Raw genomic sequence first — 19320 nt, forward strand, 5'->3', positions numbered from 1 at the left:
AGTTCAGCTTAGCTGATAAATTCTCACACTTTATGGCTTGTAATTAGTGATGGTATAGATCTATGTTTTGTGTATGTACATTCATTCATGAATTCTTTGTATTGAGAGAAATAACAACTCTAGTTTTCTCTGATGTGCACTCCCAAGAACTGAATTCATGGAATTCATACAAAATAGGTCAAGAAAGATTAACTGACAAGACTATATAAAGTACTTACTGCAAAAAGATTAGGAAGCCAGGCCATTTATTGCACACATTCACACAGCTTAAAAGTTGTGTTTGTTCTTTATTAACAAACGTGTACCTCATAAAAAGATATGCGTGAAATTCAACAGTTGCCCCTGGCTCAGTTCAGAGACTTACAGCTAAAACAAGACAATCTTTCTTGGGGAAAAAGCTTGCAGGAGTAAAATCCTTCAAGATTGCCAAGAGAGGAAAAAACCTTTAAAGAAAGAAAAGCAAAACCAAATATTAATGGACTTCACTGCTGAGAGCATTAAAAAAATCACTAAATCTGTATGTTTTAAGAGACATGAATCAGAGGGGGTGTGTGTCAATCACACGTTTTCATTTTCTCATGCAGGTTTTAAGGTCATTGTTACCATTGTTGTGTTAACAAATGTCACTAATAATCCTAGCTGTTTTAAAAAAACCTTGCTAAGCAGGTCTTACATTTGAGGAAGCTCATGTACAGTTCTGACGTACACCGGCTTTGGCTCAGAATTTCTTCCCTTGATACCTTTTCAAGTTTTATTTTCATTCAGTAGCCACCGATAAAATCAATTTAAGACAAACGGCATTCCTTCATGCTTTCAGTATGTGTGTGTCTTCAGAACCTGTTAGGATATTCATAGGGAATAACTTACTGGGTATCGTGTAAGCCAGCATAATATTAGTAATTTTAGGTATTACTTTTATTCCAACCTAATTCTTTTAGCTATAGGATTCCCAATTCATCCTTCACAGAAGTACAGGAGCCTCCTGGATGACAGCTATTGACACTCCACTACACAGCACAGCACGTTGGGAGATGAGAATTTACTTCACATTGTTAAACGGCCAGAGATTTGAATGTGTGTAAATGTATATTATGCAGTATATACAGTATACGGTATATGGGGCAGCATGATGGTATAGTGGTTAGGAATGCTGCCTCACAGTATTGAAGCCCTAGGTTCAATTCCAGACCTGGAGTGCTATCTGCCTAGTTTGTATCATCTCCCTGTGCTCGTGTGGGTTTTCTCCTTCAGTCTATCCCCTGAGATGGAGTGGTGTCCCACCGTGTGCCTGTTGGTTGTGATAAGCACATGCCTGAATTGGAAACTAGAGCACCTGGAGGAAATCTCTGCAGACATGGGGTAGAACACACAAACTCCATAGCACCCCAGGTCTGAGATTGAACCCCTGGGGTTAGCAATGCCGCCCAAATCACTTTTTAATTCATGAAAAACGTTTTTCATTCATTTTCCGTTCAAAGCAGCACATACTGTAACTTTTCATTTTATAGATTGGAGTGATGCTAGTTGCTAATATAGAGAAAATCTCTTTATGAATAACCAGTTTCCAAATTTTTGATACAAAATATGCAAGATTATGTCTAGTATGAGCGATTTTTGCTGTAACAAGCATAAACCCTGCATTCGGATATCGATTACTGGCTGGGTTTATGTTCTGTATTTTAGCATGCTTGCCAGTATGTTCTGAGACCTCCTTTCAAGACAAGCATGACGTGAGGGAATTAGCAGGAGGTGCTGTCATGAATCATTTGCCGTGACAGGAGGGTGGACTTTGGGTTTAAGTGTTCTCATGTTCACCACTTGGGCATAACTCAGTAAAACTCTGAAATGGCTTATCAGAAATCCGCTGGTGTGGATCGAGGGCAAAGCGAATAGACCATGACCATTTAGGTTATTATGCTTTGTTTTATATTGCTGAGTGTATACAAAGTTATAACTGCATGCTGAATCTTGAAATGTTGGCTTCCAGTCTGTAATTATGTGGTTTGAAGGTTTTTCTTCTTTTTTTTTTGTTCTTCCTAAATTTCAAGGTCAGCTCGTCATGTCGGACACAGGACAGTTCAGGTCTGCAAAGGATGTGCAGTGAAGACGGGCTTTTTTTTCCCAAAAAGTCTTGGAAGGTAAAAGTGAAAAGTATGGTAAAAGAAACATTTGAAGGTAAATATAACAGCGCAATTAGCCTTCAAATATTCACCATTTTGCTCAGTTAATTTATATTATATTTTTATTCGCTTAATTTAATTGGCATTCATCCTGTCTGATTCCTGTGTGGTGCAAAGTTTGTTGATAATAATAATTGAATGCTTCTCATTCATTTTAGAGAGAACAAAACCCTGTTTCACCGGTTGAAGAGTGGCTGCTTCAAGACCAATACAGGTGAGAGGATGTGAGGTTTGTAAGTGAGAGAACCAAGGAGAAACGTAATACTCAGAACTTACTTCCTCAGAAGCTCACTCTGAACACGGATGCAGTTTGTGAACAACAACGCAGGAGGAGGTCAAATTGCCAATCTCACCAACTTCCACTATCTTAGTCTAAATACCTTGCCTCCTTGCACTCTTTGCGTGCATCTTGTCTTGCACCTCTTCCTCCACCCCATCTTCACCTTTTCAGCTGCTCCCTGGTTCATTCCTTGCAGGGAAGGGGGTCAAGCTTCTGTTTCCTCAGTCAGGTGGGTTGGGATAAATTTTAATATTTTATCCCTATAAATACCTATAATGTTTTCTTGAGTGTTCTCCCTCATTGTCTCTGATATTTATACCTAATAAATATGATTGTGTCACTGCTTAGCATGGTGGTGCAGTGGTAAGTATCGTGGACATGTGGTGCTGGGCCAGCACTCCAAAGACATACAGTACTGGTAGGTTTATTGGCTTCTGAGAAAAAATGCCCCTGGTGTGACTGAGTGTGTTTCTCTGTTTGGAATGGGCCACCCAGGAAGTATCCCGCCTTGTGCCCACTGTCTTCCAGGTTAGGCTCCGGTATCCCCAGCAAACCTTTATTGGATAAAGCATTTAGAAAATGGATACTGGTGAATATTTATAATGGTTATTATATTTGGGGTATCTGTAATTTAAAATAAGTTTGGTTATATTCATTCCCACAATGTTACGTTCCTCAATCAAGAGCAAAATGCACATCAAGGTTAATGACTATAAACATAAAGAAAGTAAGTAGTTAAGTTTAAGATCTTTCTTTTTTCCCTCAAAACCCAGATCCAGCTAAGTAGTCATTGCTGGATTGTTCCATGGTAACCTCCCATCATGACTGTATTCATTTTAATTAAAACAACGTTTCGATCTCTGTGTTTGATATGGGAATATTTTTTTACAAGAATACAGTTTTGCAGTACCACGGCAGCACAATAGTTACCATTACTGTCTCACAGCTCTGGGATCCTGGATCTGTTTCTGGATTGTGTGCATTCCATATGGATTTTGCATGTTCTCTTTGTTTTTGTGTGTTTCCGTGTACCTTCTTATGGCATGTTGGTTAGGTTAACTAGTCTCTCTAACGTGTCTCTGTTCGCTTGTGTGTTTGTGTGCATTGATATCCCATCCAAGGGAGCTGCTCAGTATTGCACCCCTTGTTTCTGTGGTAGACTTCAAATTGCTGCAACCCTTAATAGGAATAAGCAGCTTTCTGATAACACTTGGATATCATTATTGAAGGGGAATTTACTGTCATTGTGTAATACTGTGACAAACGTCACCTAGAGGCTACAAATTAGTGTTTCGCAAGCGTCATACTGTTCTATTGTCGCAACACATAGGTAATTAAGTGATAACATGATCATATGATTGGAGGAATGCCATGATACAATGTTGATTTACAATGCCGTACTACATCTCCTGGAGTCTACAGATTTGTGTAGGTACATCTTATCGTGCTATTGTTACAACAGACATGCAACATTGTAGTGTAGCAGTTATCACGGTGGAATTAGGTTAGCTTGGGAAGACTGACTTACTCTTCTCAAAAGGTTGCATCTTCTGAAAAATAGTGTTATTTAACAGCAGTTCAGGTGATCAAATTCTAATCTCGCACTTCTGCTCTCTTACTGCACTCTTGCAGCTACCTCCCTGGATCATTCCTGATAAGTGAGAAAGGTTTGACAGCGCTGATCTTCAGCACTGAGATTTCCTCATTTCCTATTTATAACTTGGTATTGACTCGTCTAGCTAAGGAAGTATCCCTTCATATTCCTAGGCTTATTTCATCATGGTTAGAATTTGACTGAACAGCTGGAATAGTCAAAGTAAGTAAATCTAAGATGGCAGCTGGCAGCCAAGAGACAGCGTATTTAAACAGTTGGAAAAAAAACATTCCTTTGACTTTTATATTCCTTTTATACCCTGTGTAGTCTTCAGAGATTCATGTTTTCCAAAATTCTGTTTCTTGTTTAAAAAGTTGCCCATATTCAGGCAATACGTACGTTAACCAATCCAACAATACAGTATATCAGTTGGCTGCATTGTTTCTTTCCAATAACCCTAACTGTTATAACAGTAATTCTATAGCAACCTTTGTATCTCCTTGCTTTGCTGCACTGTGGCATGAGAATGGTACTGTCTTGGTTTATTTATTTCCATCAATTAATTAAGGAGAATTGTATGTGACAACGGAACTCAGGGAAAGTTTCAAAGTATTTTACTAGAATGGGAACATTTGAATCTACTTTTGTCTCTCCACCAAAATATATTTATGTTTAAAATAATTATTGTAATATTAGTATTGTCCTTTTCCGTGGCTGTTGCATCTTGATAGATTTGTAGCATGGATATTTTACAATCTAGAAAAATAAAATGGTAATCCGATTTACTTCTCCAACTTGAGTCATTATTTACGCATAATTTAGCACGTCGTCGGAAATTTGTTAAGCAGAAATCTAACAATGTGTGTCAACAATGTGTGGTGATATATATGCGTGTGTATATATATATGGAGTGAGATATAAATACCAGTTACAAGGAAGCACATTCAGTTTTGAGATAAGAGATAAGGAACAATCCAGTCACAGTGTAGTTGTGGAAATGCACAGGTGCCATTCTTGTGGAAAGGTTCTATTGTTCTAAAGAAATTAAAATTGCTTTGTTTTTTTGTTGTTCTTCACGGTAATGTTGTTTTACTTAGATTTGCTTTAAAGTGCAGTGAAACTGTCTAGGAATCTGTCTGGTATGGCATTGAACATAGGGATTGAATCACAGAGAGATTCAAGAGGAGCTGTTTTGTCTGTGTATTGTTTTGGGATACATGTTTGACTTTTTGTTTTACCTTCCTGTTAACTTTGCAAAAACATTAAAAAGTACAACAAAACAACAAGTACCACAAAAAAGTAATACTAGGCCGGAAAAATACAGCTTGGGCTGTTTCCTAGATACATGTCACATAAAAACATGTTTTGTTTGCTAAATCTACATAAATAGCTCCTGCTAAAAATTCAAATACACAGGTTGGTGACCGATCAAAGTATATTGTTGCATTGCCTTTTGACCAACTCAAATGTTGAAAATAAATGTCTATCAATAACATGTTTCCTATCCTCTTCTTTATTACTGTAGCTAGTGCATGTCAGAATCTCATTTACCTCATTAGGTTGTTACTTACCCACAACTATGAATCAGCCTAACAAAAAAGGATGGAGAGGCTTTATATGTAAATGAGGATATATAATTTCTTTAATTGACTACTCTACCGAAGGGCCACAGAGTTGCTATTGTTTTGTTGGCATTTTTCCTGCAACATTTGTGTCAGAAACAATGCGATATTATGTTTTGCCATACAGTACTACTGTCCAGAAGCACATTTCAGCCACGAGAAGCACTTTGCATAAAAATAATCCCCAGGAGTGTCAGGATACCATGCCTTTCAACACCTAACGAGGATGAACTGATCCAAGTTGACGTCATGCCAATCAATTCAGTTAATTTTTCAAAGACTTTGCTTGTGGAACGTTATTCACTTCATCACAGGATGCGCATTAGTTAATTATGATCTGCTGACTGTAGCTGTCCTCGGAAAATACACTGGAGTTGAGGGATGCCCTTGCTTGTCTTGTGTTTTGCGCACTGTGGCTGTCTGCCTGTTTCAACTATCCATTCACAGCGCGGCTGTTTTTCAGCGTGTGCAGTTATGGGCTCATTGTGCTGGTATGCGCCAGGAATCCTTGGATCAAGGTAATTTCACACTGTTCCACATTTCCCAGGCCTTTAAGCTTCCTTTTACCTTTGTACCACTCAGCGAGTGAGATAGCAAACGACACATGTTGCCATTAGTGCTGACACAGACTCCAGGGCTCTCGCAGCTAGTGGAGGGAAAAAAAAAACACTTGAAAGTTGTCAAGTCCTGCAAGGTCGTAAATTAGTTTTGACACTTCAGTTTCCCAAAAGGATCATATTATTGCAGTCTGTCCAAGCATGGGGTCATCCAGCGAATTCATGCAGAGTTTCGTAATAATTATTAGGGGAACGTGATTTATAATGGCCGTGTTTAGTCACAGATAAAGATAGAAAACACACAGCTCAGGGGACAAGTTTTTTTTGCCAAGTTTTCTTAAAAAAAGCTGCTGAAGAAGTAGTAAGATGTTTGTAAGAATAACCTGCACACACGGCTTTGTGCTCTGTGCCTGATGTACTTTCCAACAATATTTCACTCAGATGCTCCTCATTATATTTCTTAATCTAACCTGACCTGTTTGAGTTCTTATTTCTTCTCATCTAGTTTAAAATGTCTAATTCAAATTTCACTCCGTCTCTGCAGCCTTTACAGGAAGACAAGCCGACGTACTGAGGTCTCTCTAACTTTGTCTTCTTTTCAATCGGCAAACTTAATCAACGGCTGTTAATTGACAAATGAAGAGGGGTGTGATATCAACTTTCAAAGCAACATTTAATGCTTCCCCATACAGCTGGGAAAACCATTTATTTTTTTGCAAAGTCGTTTCACTATCTCAGCTTTTAGAGATCATATCCTCTGCATACTCCCACATTTCCTTGTTTGTTACTTTTCCAATTAATAATCTGGGCAAACACAGGATGTGAATCTTCCATTGTGGGCAGAATGGGGTGTTTTTTTAAATAGATAAAGAGATAAAGGAAATCACAGTGAATTTTTAGATTTAAATTAGATTTTAGATGTTCATACTCTTCTTCTTTTTGGACATTTTAACTTTTGTTGAGCAGGAGGGACAGCCCCAGTTCACTCATACAGTAATTTACATATCAGTCTATAAGATCCATCACACCCTTTTTAAAGCAGCAAATCTGCATTTACATCACCATCTTTAAAATTGTCACCCCCTTAATCCCCCTCTGCCTCATTTAAAGAAATTAGTAAAAAGGTCTCTTCCTTTTGTAGCTTGCTGGGTTCTGGACTTTCAGTCCAAGTAAGGTTGGGGCAAAATATACAGTTTGGAAATATTATTTTTTAAACAGAAGCAGCACAGTGGTGAGGTGGTTAGTGATGCTGGCTCACAGCTTTCGGGTCCTGGGTTTAATACTAGGTTGGGGTACCTGTTGTGCGGAATTTGCACATTCTGTCTGTGTTCATGTGGTTTTTCTCTATCCGCCCCCCATTTTCTCCCACCTTCTGAATGCTGGCTGTCTTAACCAGAGTCTCTAAACTTTACTATGTGTGTGTTCTATGATGGTCAATGTTCCATCCAGCCTGTGCTTCCAATACAAATACAAGCAGCTTTCATAGAAAATGAGTGGATTCTTTAAAAAGCTGGAGGAGAAATTGTCATTCTTTTTTCTTCACTGTAAAACTCAGTATCACTAATATCTGCGCACCTCCGAACAAACTCCTGTCTCCTGACTCCTGTCAGACATTGATTAGGAAGATGTCTGAAGGTGATTTGTGATGCTATGTGTTGCTATCACTGTCACCTACAGCACAGAAAGATTGAAGGTAAAAAAGAATATAGAGAAGGTCAAATATAGAGTAAGAGCACATGTGAGTTTGCACATGTAAGGGTTTAGTGTGTTCCTAGGCTTGCTGTGTTACAGACCACAATTGTCCCTATAGTTAACATACTGTATATCGTGGATTTTTCATGGTCAGTATTTTTCCCACTTTGCACATGCATAAAGTTATAAATATACTGGATGGCATTAGAAACACAACAAATGATATTTGTTCCGATTCTTATTTCTTGCAATTACCCCTATGAATATAAAGCATTGCATTATATGGATATAAGTGTTTCAAAAGAAGGCATTTATTTATATAAAACTAAAAGCCTATAAAAGTTATATAAAACTAAAAGCCTAAACCACATAAACAAGTGGTTTCATTTTATATATTCCTTGTAATTCCTACAAGATTGTATATTAGGATGCCAGTCTTGAAAGTTATGTGTTACATGGTGATGTAGATGTTAAACTTTAATGTCAAAAGGGAAGCATAAGACAGTGAGACAAGTGAGATTGGGCCGAGAGTTATGTTAAACTATAGGGCCAAAAGTTATGTTAAAATATAGGACCCAGCACCCTTTATCGATGTACTGTATCTTAATCATCCCTTTTATAAAAACATAAACCGGGTAGAGGCGCCTATTAGTTAAACCAAACTAATAATGAAGAATTAGAAGTTGCAACAGCCCAGAAGCTGACATTAGTACTACAGTACGTAAACTGGAGGTGCCTGTCTCCATATCCTTGATGTCCAGAAAAGAATGTAACCAATTTTTAACTAGGGGCCAACTCTATTCACATAGCTAGCAAAATCTTCCTCACATTTAGGTGAAGATCTAGCTTGGAGTCATTTTAAAGTAAGAGATAAGTGCACTGAGAAACACTACTACCAGAAAAACTAGACATTGTTCTAATATTTTCTGTTTTTGTGTCCTTGAGTGCATTCACCTGCTCTGATACAAATATGCACAGCCTGATGGAAGTATTTTCCTGATTTAGGCCCTAGTGTATTATATTCGTCTGCCACTGTTTTGTTACGTTTACAGAGAAATTTCGCTGACTGGTGTAATCTTTCACACCTCCTCCTTTTTGTGTACTCTTGTTTGTTTGTTTTTAAATCAAATTTATCTTCTTGCGCTTAATTTAGCCGCGTTTCACATACTGTACATAAACTTACAAACACATGCATGGACGATAGGATGAACGCATCAGTTGTTTCAAACGGTTCTTATTCTGCTTGATTGGAAGCAGGTGGTAAATGAAAGGCAAATTGTTTTCTGCAACATTCAGAGTGTTGTTTTATTATCTTTCTTTGTGCCCTTTCACGACCATCCGTGGGGTTCGTAAAAGTTTAGGAAATATTGACACCTTGTGCTCCTGGTTGTACACCAAGATCTGTGAATCTCGAACACTCGATTATGCCCCAGGAAACGGGAGCTGTGTTTTCTGTCTGTGAAAATTCCATCCATATCCATATCAGAAATACTGCTTGAACATATTAAATTAAATTCAAATATATATCATCATGGTTTGCTTATTTTTAGCTGGAGCGATTGGACTTTTTTCTCTTTGTGAATGATTCTTTCATGAAAAGGCACCGTGTAAAAGGGAAGTATATTGAGTTGCACTGGTACATTGTAATGTGTGTAAATGTTTCTACATAATGAAAAATCAAGTGCCGTTGATGTAAGAAGTATCCAGTCATTTACTTTCTTTAATTGCCCACATAGAACAGAGCATTACAGACCTTGAAGACATATTATAATGTTGGGAACTATGATAATTAACACTTAGTTAATGATAGAGGTAGGATTAATAGATCATAACTCAAATAATGACTAACAAGATGTATATCTTTATAAGATAATAAATAAGTGATGTGGCCTCTCACTCCTATTCAGTTACTATATTGGTTATTATGATGTAGACATAGTGGGGCAGTCGTTAGTTTTGCTGCCTCGTAGAGCACTGGGGCCCTGCATTGAATTATGGCCACGGGTTGCTGTCTGTGGGGAGTTTGTACGTTCTCCCCATGTACCCAAGGTTTTCCTCCGGGTGCTCCAGTTTCCTCTCACAGTCCAAAGACATACTGGTAGGTTAATTGCCTTCTGGGAAAATTGGCAGTGCTGTGTGTGTGTATTTGTGTCTGTGTCCTGCGATGAACTGGCGTACAGTCCCGAGCGTATCCTGCCCTGGCCTGTTGCTTGCTGGGATAGGCACTGGCTACCCTGCAACCCTGTACTGGAGAAAGCACAAAGAGAAGCAATGGATGAATGAAGACATGTAAGTCCGTTGTTCCACTATAAGTGGACCTAATAGCAAGGTTTCGTTTTTTCTGCAGTCTTCCTGTTGTTGTTAAGATTATCAATTGCCCGGGAAGCTGACATTTCCAGAAAAAAGTGTGAGAAAATCTTAAATTTGTCTGAGAGGGGAAGTACATTGGCTCCACAACTGGCAATATATATTCAGTTTAAGATAAATCCAGTTTAAAGACTGGCAGGGAAGCATTCTACTGCATATACTAAACAATGGAATACGTATATAGAAACCGTAAGTGTTCTCATCTGAGTAACAATCAGTCAAATGATTCTGAATTCATAAACTCACCAGCCAGTTGTTTTTCCTTTAGAAGCACTGGACAAAGTAGGGTGAAATATGCGATATTTTGAATATAATCTCATTTTGATGTTTTTCGTTCCATTTTCCGATTGTGCAAATAGTTCTTTCAGTTCCTACACTATTACTCAAACAGGACTTTAGTCAGGATAAAGTATTTGGCTAGTGAGGCTTATAAACTCCAATATTAAAAAAATAATCAAATATATTTCTGTCTTCAAATAATACACTTCTAAGTATGTGTATTACCACATGTCTATTACCTCAAAAACATAGCAGATATGTTTTTTTCCCTCAGAGTAAGCCCATCTCTATCTGTCATTTAATATTTGAATATTTGAATTTTCAGCCATTAATGTGGCTGACTGCTTAATTAGCAAGATTATTTTCTAATTGAAACTGACTTGTGTTTAATGCAGTGATAAAACAAATGCAACAATAAAGAAATTAGATCATCAGATGAAATAAATTATTGCTCAAGCGGACCACGTATATGTATTGCATGTTTTTGTATCATAAAAAGGCTGCTTCAAGTAAATCCTCTTTTGAGCAAAAACAGTCTGCCTAATTACAACATTCCTGCTAACCATAACAATTTTGAGACATTCTGTTCTCATAACAACTCATGCAATTTATTGTGAATGATTGAAATGGTTCCTTTTTTTAGGCTGTTTTTAATGTTGATTGGGTAAAATTGGAATTCACCTGACCCAGTTGCTATCATTCATAAAAAAATATATCAATACACGATGCTGAGCAACAAGAGCAGATCCAGAGCAGATCCAGTCAGAAATGGAAATGGGAAAAATAGACATTGATTGTATGTCTATATGTTATGGAGAAATGTAATCAGAATAGCACAAGTAATTAAGAACTTAACACATATATGATTTAAATTTTTAAAGATACAGAAATCTCAATGAGCACATGCTAGTAAGGGAAAAATATACACATTGTCATTTTCAAGAGCAATACCTTCAATAAAACTAATTTGAAGATGGCAGCTAAAATCTAGCAACATTTATAATCCCATAGATTTAACTATGGTGTGGATTTTTATTGACATTTTGTAATCTGTTAAATTGTTACTGGCAATTAACAATTTGTTAAATTGATAGTGATAACTTTGACACTGTGATTGCAGTTTGTAACCAGAAAACAGTGCTGAATTGGAGAACCATGTATTCTGACTCTGTAGGTGAAATATAATTACTTCTGATTTTATTTAATAGGGTTTCATTGTCATTTTCCCAGGACTTAAATCGCCATTTGGTGCTATTCAGGCGTATCGTTTGCTTGAAAGAGGAACAGAGTTGGAAAAATGGGAAACATCAACAGGAAGCAAAAATGATTACTTCAGCTTTATCCCAGGAGGGTGTGTGAAAGCTATCAAACATAAAATTATTGTAGTTTGCGAATCCTTCTCTATACTCTATAGTGGTTAATATGGCACATTTAGTTTGACTTCACCCATCACAAAGGCAGGATTCGTTAAGTAACAGAAGGACAGCTGTAAAAAAGTAAGAATTTTCCCTTGATTTCGGAGCAGAAGTTAAATTGCCTGACAGTCAGCGGTCAGGCATTTTTTGGAGGGGTGGGGTGGGGGGGATAAATTCTTGAGCGACACAACCTGACCCAGAAGTCCTTGTTTCCCTATCAGCCTCCACTAACAATGTCTTTGTTCACAATCTCACTTTGGGGGTTGCGAAGGGAGAAAAAAAAATTGGACTCTTGTGTGATATCAGCGAGCAGCTGTTGTATGACAGAAGGAACTCAAGGGCTATCGATATGAACATGGGAAAATCCGACCGAAGGGGGGATGAAGACACAGCAACAGCTGAGCCGCATGACACAAAAATGCGCTGTTGTGTTACATGAGTGTGAGAAAGAAAGCAAAACTTATACTAAGTATCTTCAGCTCAGGGGGAAATATTTGGCTTACTGGCAGACTCTACACTTAGGTAGCTGTCTGCAGGAAAGTGGTATGCTAGACTTTTTTACACATGTGAAGGTCACACAAATTCCCAAATGGGGTTAGCAAAAGGTAAGTTAATCACTGACGTCTTCTTGTGTTTGACTGAGGAAAGAAAGTTGATAATGCAGGCTTACTCTGAAGGAACAGAACTGATTTTTCGGACAAACAGCTGTGATTACCTGTTTCTTTCTCGCTAATGGCAGACCGAACAAGGCCTGGGTCCCAATCTGAAATGGGCCCGTTATAAACTGCATCTTGACTGTTTAGAAGCACAGAAGAGACAACTCAACTTTGTTCCTTTTTTCTTGTTTTATTGAGTTAATACGAGTGCATTATGAAGAATTTGGGAGGATGTCTTTGTATATAAAGAATGTCTGAGGGAGTTCTGTAATGCCAAAAACACTGGTAATTCAAGCCAGTATTTGGTGCAGGGGTGTTGATTTTAAATTGAAAGATCTGTAATGCTCTTTCTTTTCCTTCAAGAAAAAAATGGAAAAAACAATAATTTTCACTTAGATCCCAAATACTTAATTGATGCTGACAGCCTAAATTTAATGCAGATGCTTTAACAATGTGTGGCAGCTAATGTCACTTACTTCAGTTTGCTGGTACTTATATCCAATGTGACAGCAGAGCATTTTAATGCAGCGATCTGAATGAAGGACCTTGCTGAAAGACAAGACAACATTTCCCCAGCCAGGACCGGAGACAACAGGGAAACCCTTCCCTTCTATTCTGCACTATAGTGCTTGTTAAGCAATGACGTTTAAAAAAAAGAATTTAGGTTTTAGAATGTGAACATTTTGCTTTTCAGTGACGCATAGTAGAAAAACACATCAGGTCTTTACTGTATTCTGATATAAAATAAAACCAGAGCACACTGTCTTCACTCCACTTCCATTTAAAAAAATCAGAAAGCTTCTCTGTTTTGAATCCATGCTACACCTGCTTAGGTATCAGATAGTAACTAAGCCACTGTATGTTTCCAGGATGCCAGGTTTAAAATCAATAATAAATACGTCACATGCAGCATCACGTGTGTATTTATGAGGTAATATAGATGGTACAAGGTAACACCTGTAGTTAACACTGCTGGAGACATAAGTCTTGTGAACAATGATGACATGAAGATGCAGAGTTTAGAGCTACATGCTACATGGTCGGACTGTCTGAGAAATTAATAACAGCAATTAATAATAGCAGTTGTGTCACTAGTGAACTGGGAGCACCATTATTTAATATGCATTATCAGCATCTGAAGTCTCTTCATCAGGAGACACATTCATATCCACAGCAGGTAGGAAGAATGTTCCTTAAAATATTTTTTATCCTTTAAGATGAAAGTTTAAGATCTACTGTTTTGACAGAGCATGCTAAAATTCCGCCATTGGTAAAAGCACAGGGTTGGCCCAACCTCCAAGCTGCAAATCTACAAGTCCCATTTGAAAGGAGCTTTCAGCCTAAAGAAAATGACTGACTTTGGTAAGCAGATGTTTAAATACATCTACAGGGGCCTAGAGAATGCAGGACTGGGAGAACACAATCCAAGAAAAAAAGAAAGATACTTGTGTTACTTGGTATGAATATGCATAAAAATATGCTGTAAATATGACCTTAAATCAATATGTTTCAGTCTTCACCTGTTCTGTGGGGTCCTCATTTTGTTGATCTGTCTTTCAGAAAGTGTCCTTTTCATTCTACCCTTTTAACTACTAATATAATCAGCAAAAACGCAAGTGTATCTTGAACGATTTTAGGCGTCTGCCTGTTTCTAAACATTCAGCCTATCAAAGTGCATAGCAGATGTACATACCGATACTTTCAAGAGATGATAAAGAACCAATCACGCCCCACAGAATGTTACGTAGTGATAAAGAGAGCTGAGGAAAGCGTTCTGGGCTGTCAGTTCCAAACATTCAAGCTGCATGCAAAAGGAACATGGATTACTTTGTTTGAAAAGGCTGCGTGAAACACGGCAGTGTGAAGCTTAGTGTTCCTGCTTTCCCACTCTTAGTTCTGGAGTTCAATTCTAGATTGTGGTACCTTCTATTGTGGTGTCTGCCTATTCTCCCGGTTTTGCTGGTTATTCTGGTTTTCTGACAACCAGTAAAAACCTGTTGGTGAAGTTAATTGATGTGCCTTATTTGTGGTGTGTCCTATGATAGACAGGCATCCCATCCATCCTCTTTACCCCCTGCGCTTCCTGAATCAGCTCTGGGTTGATGTGGCAATGCCATGAATCGACAGCTTTTCGAAGACGGAATGAAGGAATAAACAATTTCCTATCCTGTATTTTTTTTCTGGAGACAAAAGTCCTTTCAGCCCTTGTATGCTGTGTTAGGATACATTGTAATATCTGTGACAGTTACAGTACAATACATCTCTTTTGTGTTTTCAGTTTATTCAAGGTGTTTTGTTGCATTAGCAAACATAAAACTTCCTGTTTCATTTAGTTCACTCACAGCAAAACATAATGGAGAATTGTCACAGTTTTTTTTTCTTTAGTGTCTCCTTATGCCTTTGAATGTAAAGTATTTTCTGTATTTGTGTCAGTTTTGCTGTAGAAGTACAGTATGAAGCTGCCAAACAAGCTAGACAATAAGTGTAAAGCAAAAATTACAGAAATTCATTTTATTATTGACTGGTGATTTTAAATGGGCACCACCTGAAGAGAGAAAACATGTGAATCACATACCTGCAGTTTGCACTGCTGCAAAATAACCTCATGTTGTCTTCAGTTAAGGTATAGAATATCTAAAGTGAGGGAAGAAGTGTAAGATTTGTGTATTAATATTAATATTATATATTAATAGTTTTTCAGGTTTTATTGATCAAAGTCGAAGTCTATTTTGATTCTCATCAAAGTCCCTTTTATTTCATACAAACATACTCAGCTCCTGAAATGACGATAATTCAGTTAATCTAATATTAAGATGAATGAGAACACCAACACAGTAATATATTAACAGCACAAAATCAGTCCGTATGTTATCATATATATATATAAGTGTTATATAGGTTTGCTGAATCAAAATAAAGAAGTCACATACTGTGGTATTTGGTCATATTTCTGTTATTATGTTAAATGCAGAGGGTTCATGTATATACACAGTATAAATTTGCAGGGAAGTGGGAGTAAAGGGCAGCTTTAAGTATTGTGAACTCTAAGCACTAAAGCCTGATATCTAAGGAGGATGTTCTGAAAAGTTTTATACTTAAGATCTCACTGTGCCACCTTGTCCCCTCTTCAGGTTGTCTGTGCTTCTTCTTTAAACCCAACTCATCGTGGCATCGGCATCAGGAAATCTCTTCTTTGCTTTCTGGGGATGGCTTTTGGCGGCAGACTTCTATCCCACATTGCAAATACCTTGGGACTCTGTTGTGTCGGAGAGGAGGCTCCCGCCACGCTGAAGACATTACGCACAGACATCCCACAATCCCGTGAAGCTCCAGAGATGTTTCTGCTTTCCTGGGAGACACGCTCCCACATCTTTTGCATGGATCCGATTGATTCCATCGGATACTGAGGGACCATGGACCGTACATTCAGGAGCTCTGGGAAGGATGGAATTTTCAATCCTGATATAGAGGTTTTTTTTTTTGTCTAGAAACTAATGGAATGAGGCAGAAGTTACTTTTAAGCCCAACTGGGCATAGCGCTCCTGCTTTGTCATCTCATCAACCATTTTTTTTTATTCACAAATCAACAACCGAGGCAAATGGAGTTTACAGTGACAAGACTGGGGATGTGTGATGAAGGACTGCAACAGTGATGGGATTCTTCTTCAGTTCCCCAAACATTTTAGACAAACTAAGAGTTAAGGTTAAGCTCAGATAGTCACTCAACACACACAGGTAAGAATTCCAGAATGTCTTAAGGCTGTTAATTGCACATCAAAATAACCATTTCAATTGCGCTTGTTAGTCTGCTATTTGCTGTTTTCAAATTAGATGTGAATAAAGTTTTAAGTGATTCTTTAAACAAAATGCAGAAATGAAAAACACATATGTTGTGTATCCCGATGGTGACACAACAGTTGTTCTGTGATTTCTCTAAGGCTATTTGTTTGGTCTTGCATAACTTTCTGAAAAGGCTGTTTTATTTGTCAAGAGCGCTTTGAGGTGTTACTGACAATGAAAAGGAAGCACGTGAAATAAAAATAGATTAGCTGTTGCTCATTTTGCTGGGGCACTTCTGCACATTTTTGGAGAATAGTCCGCATTTTTAAATCCCACTCTGTGAATGAGGATTTGATGTGAATACACGCATGTGACTACAAGCAAGATGAGGTGCTTATAACAGACCTAACTGACTTCAGCACAAAGGGGAATGGTTTAGTAGTCACAGGATATGATGAAGACCAGAACGAGAAAGGTTACCAAAACTTTAAAGAGCCATGATGCATCTCAGAGTTCAGTCGGGGAACCTATTTCCCTGTAATAGTAAACACATTAACATTTATTGTCACAAATATTTTCTTACATCTTTCGACCCAACAGACTATTAAAGATACTTGAAAAAAGGCACAAATGAACAAGTGAAAGCTATGTTTTGCTCTCAGTACTCCATTCCTTGATATTTTAGTTTCTCTTTTCATTGTCTTTATTCTTCCAGTTTTTAAACTGTCGATTTTTTCCCTTCACTTTAGCTACAGTACGCACTTTTTTGTGATTTCCTCCTGAAAGCCAGAGATAATGTGCCAGTGTTAGAAATATAATGAAAGATTAAATATTTCAATAATGAACAGTTACACGAGTTCAGAACATGTCACAAAACACCTTATTCCCTTTTGACATTAGAAGATTTGGGTTACACTTGCTGTGTTAAATGCTAACAGGTATTCAGGTAAATGCCGTTAATTTTAACTAAGGAAATTACAAAAGAGTAGTTTTTGAATGGAATTAAATGTTTAATTTGTAAGCCATTAGAGAAATCAATCTATTAACTTTAATCTGAGCTGTTTTTTGAATAACTTTGAAGCTGTTTTGTTGCTTGTTAGGTTAGTTTCTTTAACTGCTTTAACACTATAAACAGTAAATAAGACTGTTTCTCAAACCTTTTCAATCTGTTCACCTTAAGTCATTAAGACAGGAAATTGATGGAACCATATCTTAAAGTTATGTGTGCCTTATTATTTCTATTTAAATAATTTGGTTTTATTTGTGTAATTCCTATGAAATTAGTAAAGATTTGTACTTACTGATGATTGTTATTTTCCTAAATTAAAATTCTTTGTTCTTTTACATTCCTCTATTTTTTTACAAAGTTCAATGTAATGTAATAAAACAGGATAATTGAATTGTGTAATAATAGTCCCGTTTGGCTTGAACGCAAACAAGTCCTATATGTTTTATGCATATGTTATTCACCTGGAAAAAACAAAACTCTTGAAATGTGTGGATTGCAATTAAATCAAAAGAACAATTTTGTTACTTTAAATACGAATTACATGTGTCAAAAAATTGTTAGGAATTCCTTATGAAATCCTCAGACCACAATCGTATCCTTGGGGATACATTGTAGATGCTGCGAAAGAAAGTTAAGCTATGTAATGGGCTTTAAATAATGATTTTCAGGTGGGTTATAAACAATGATTTGCTGTGATTTACCATTTTATTCTCATCAACCAATATAAAATAGTGATAATCCAAGATTTCTGTATAGTCCCTTAAATATTTTAATCCATCTATGAATTCATAAAAGTGTAAAATGATACAGTGATTCAAACTTTCTGAATTACTGGTTCAGTTTAGGAATGATTCAAATACAAATTGTATCATAAATCCAATCTAAAAAAAAAGCTGTACACCAAGGGATTTTACAGAAAACCATTAGCTCATCCAGCACATAATACATTTATACAGCAGTGAAGTATTTTATTTCTGATTAAAATGTACTTCCCAAGTCACTTCAATAAAACTTATGGAAAGTCTATTCATCACAAAATATGACTTAATTCATTGTTTACAAGGATAATGATTTGTTGGTAAAACTAGTGTTTGAAAATAAAAGTCTAAATAAATATATTGTATACAAAATGGCCTTTTCTAGTTGCTTTATTTCACTTTGAATAAAAAAAACTTAATCTACACATCTGGTCTACACATCTGCTGCTCTGTCTTTACTGCTGTCATACTTACATAACATTTGAATGCTCAGTTTCACTTTGAAATTAAGGACATAGATGTGGATGTTTTCAGTAACACAGCATAAAACCCACACAGACTGCAGCTGTTTGCCTATACGTTTAGAAAATGTGTGTCTGAATATATGTTTTTAGATTAAACAGAAATGTATTGAGAAAAAAACATAACCAGACTGTGTTATTAAAATTGATATTATGTGTATTCAGGTTTTGTAAGGAATATTGTGTCCTTTCTGGACACTGTTTTTCTGTTGTAAAGTAACAGTCGTTCTGTTCATTAAATAAGAACTGAATATTGTGAGTTGTATGAATATAAGTCAGATATTAATGTTTTGCAATACTTGCATTTAAGCATGGAATATGTATGAATTGTTACATGAATAATGGCTAAAGAATAAACGTAATATTTAGTTTTGTTGATTTATGATTATTAAATGACAAGAAAACAGTTTTCTTTACAGCATATACAGTATACAGAAATACTATAACTCATAATCATTGGATGATACAACTCTCAATACAAATTATTTTTTTGACATTCACTTGAACAACTGTGAGGTATTGTGGACATACAATATATGTTTCAGAATGAAATTATAAAATAAAAAGTGTAATCAAATTTGAGGAAAGTAGCCTCTTAGACATACCATAT

The 19320-nt window shown here is 36.8% G+C and overlaps 1 long non-coding RNA gene across 18 annotated transcripts in view; it reads left to right on the forward strand.

The window, feature by feature from the left end:
* Positions 1 to 19088, forward strand: part of LOC107078070 (uncharacterized) — a 264300-nt gene extending 245212 nt beyond the window's left edge. For 13 of the 18 annotated variants that reach the window (XR_001479061.2, XR_001479060.2, XR_001479062.2 and 10 more), the window contains 3 exons: positions 2049 to 2175; positions 2339 to 2394; positions 15774 to 19088. This is a non-coding gene — a long non-coding RNA (uncharacterized lncRNA). Of the gene's footprint in view, positions 1 to 938; positions 1075 to 2048; positions 2176 to 2338; positions 2395 to 15773 lie in introns of all 18 variants that reach the window. The other 5 variants (XR_001479054.2, XR_001479053.2, XR_001479059.2 and 2 more) reach the window with 2 other exon arrangements.
* The last annotated feature ends 232 nt before the right edge of the window (positions 19089 to 19320 follow it).

The sequence above is a fragment of the Lepisosteus oculatus genome, chromosome 7 (assembly GCF_040954835.1).
Source record: "Lepisosteus oculatus isolate fLepOcu1 chromosome 7, fLepOcu1.hap2, whole genome shotgun sequence".
In the NCBI taxonomy this organism is placed as follows: Eukaryota; Metazoa; Chordata; class Actinopteri; order Semionotiformes; family Lepisosteidae; genus Lepisosteus; species Lepisosteus oculatus.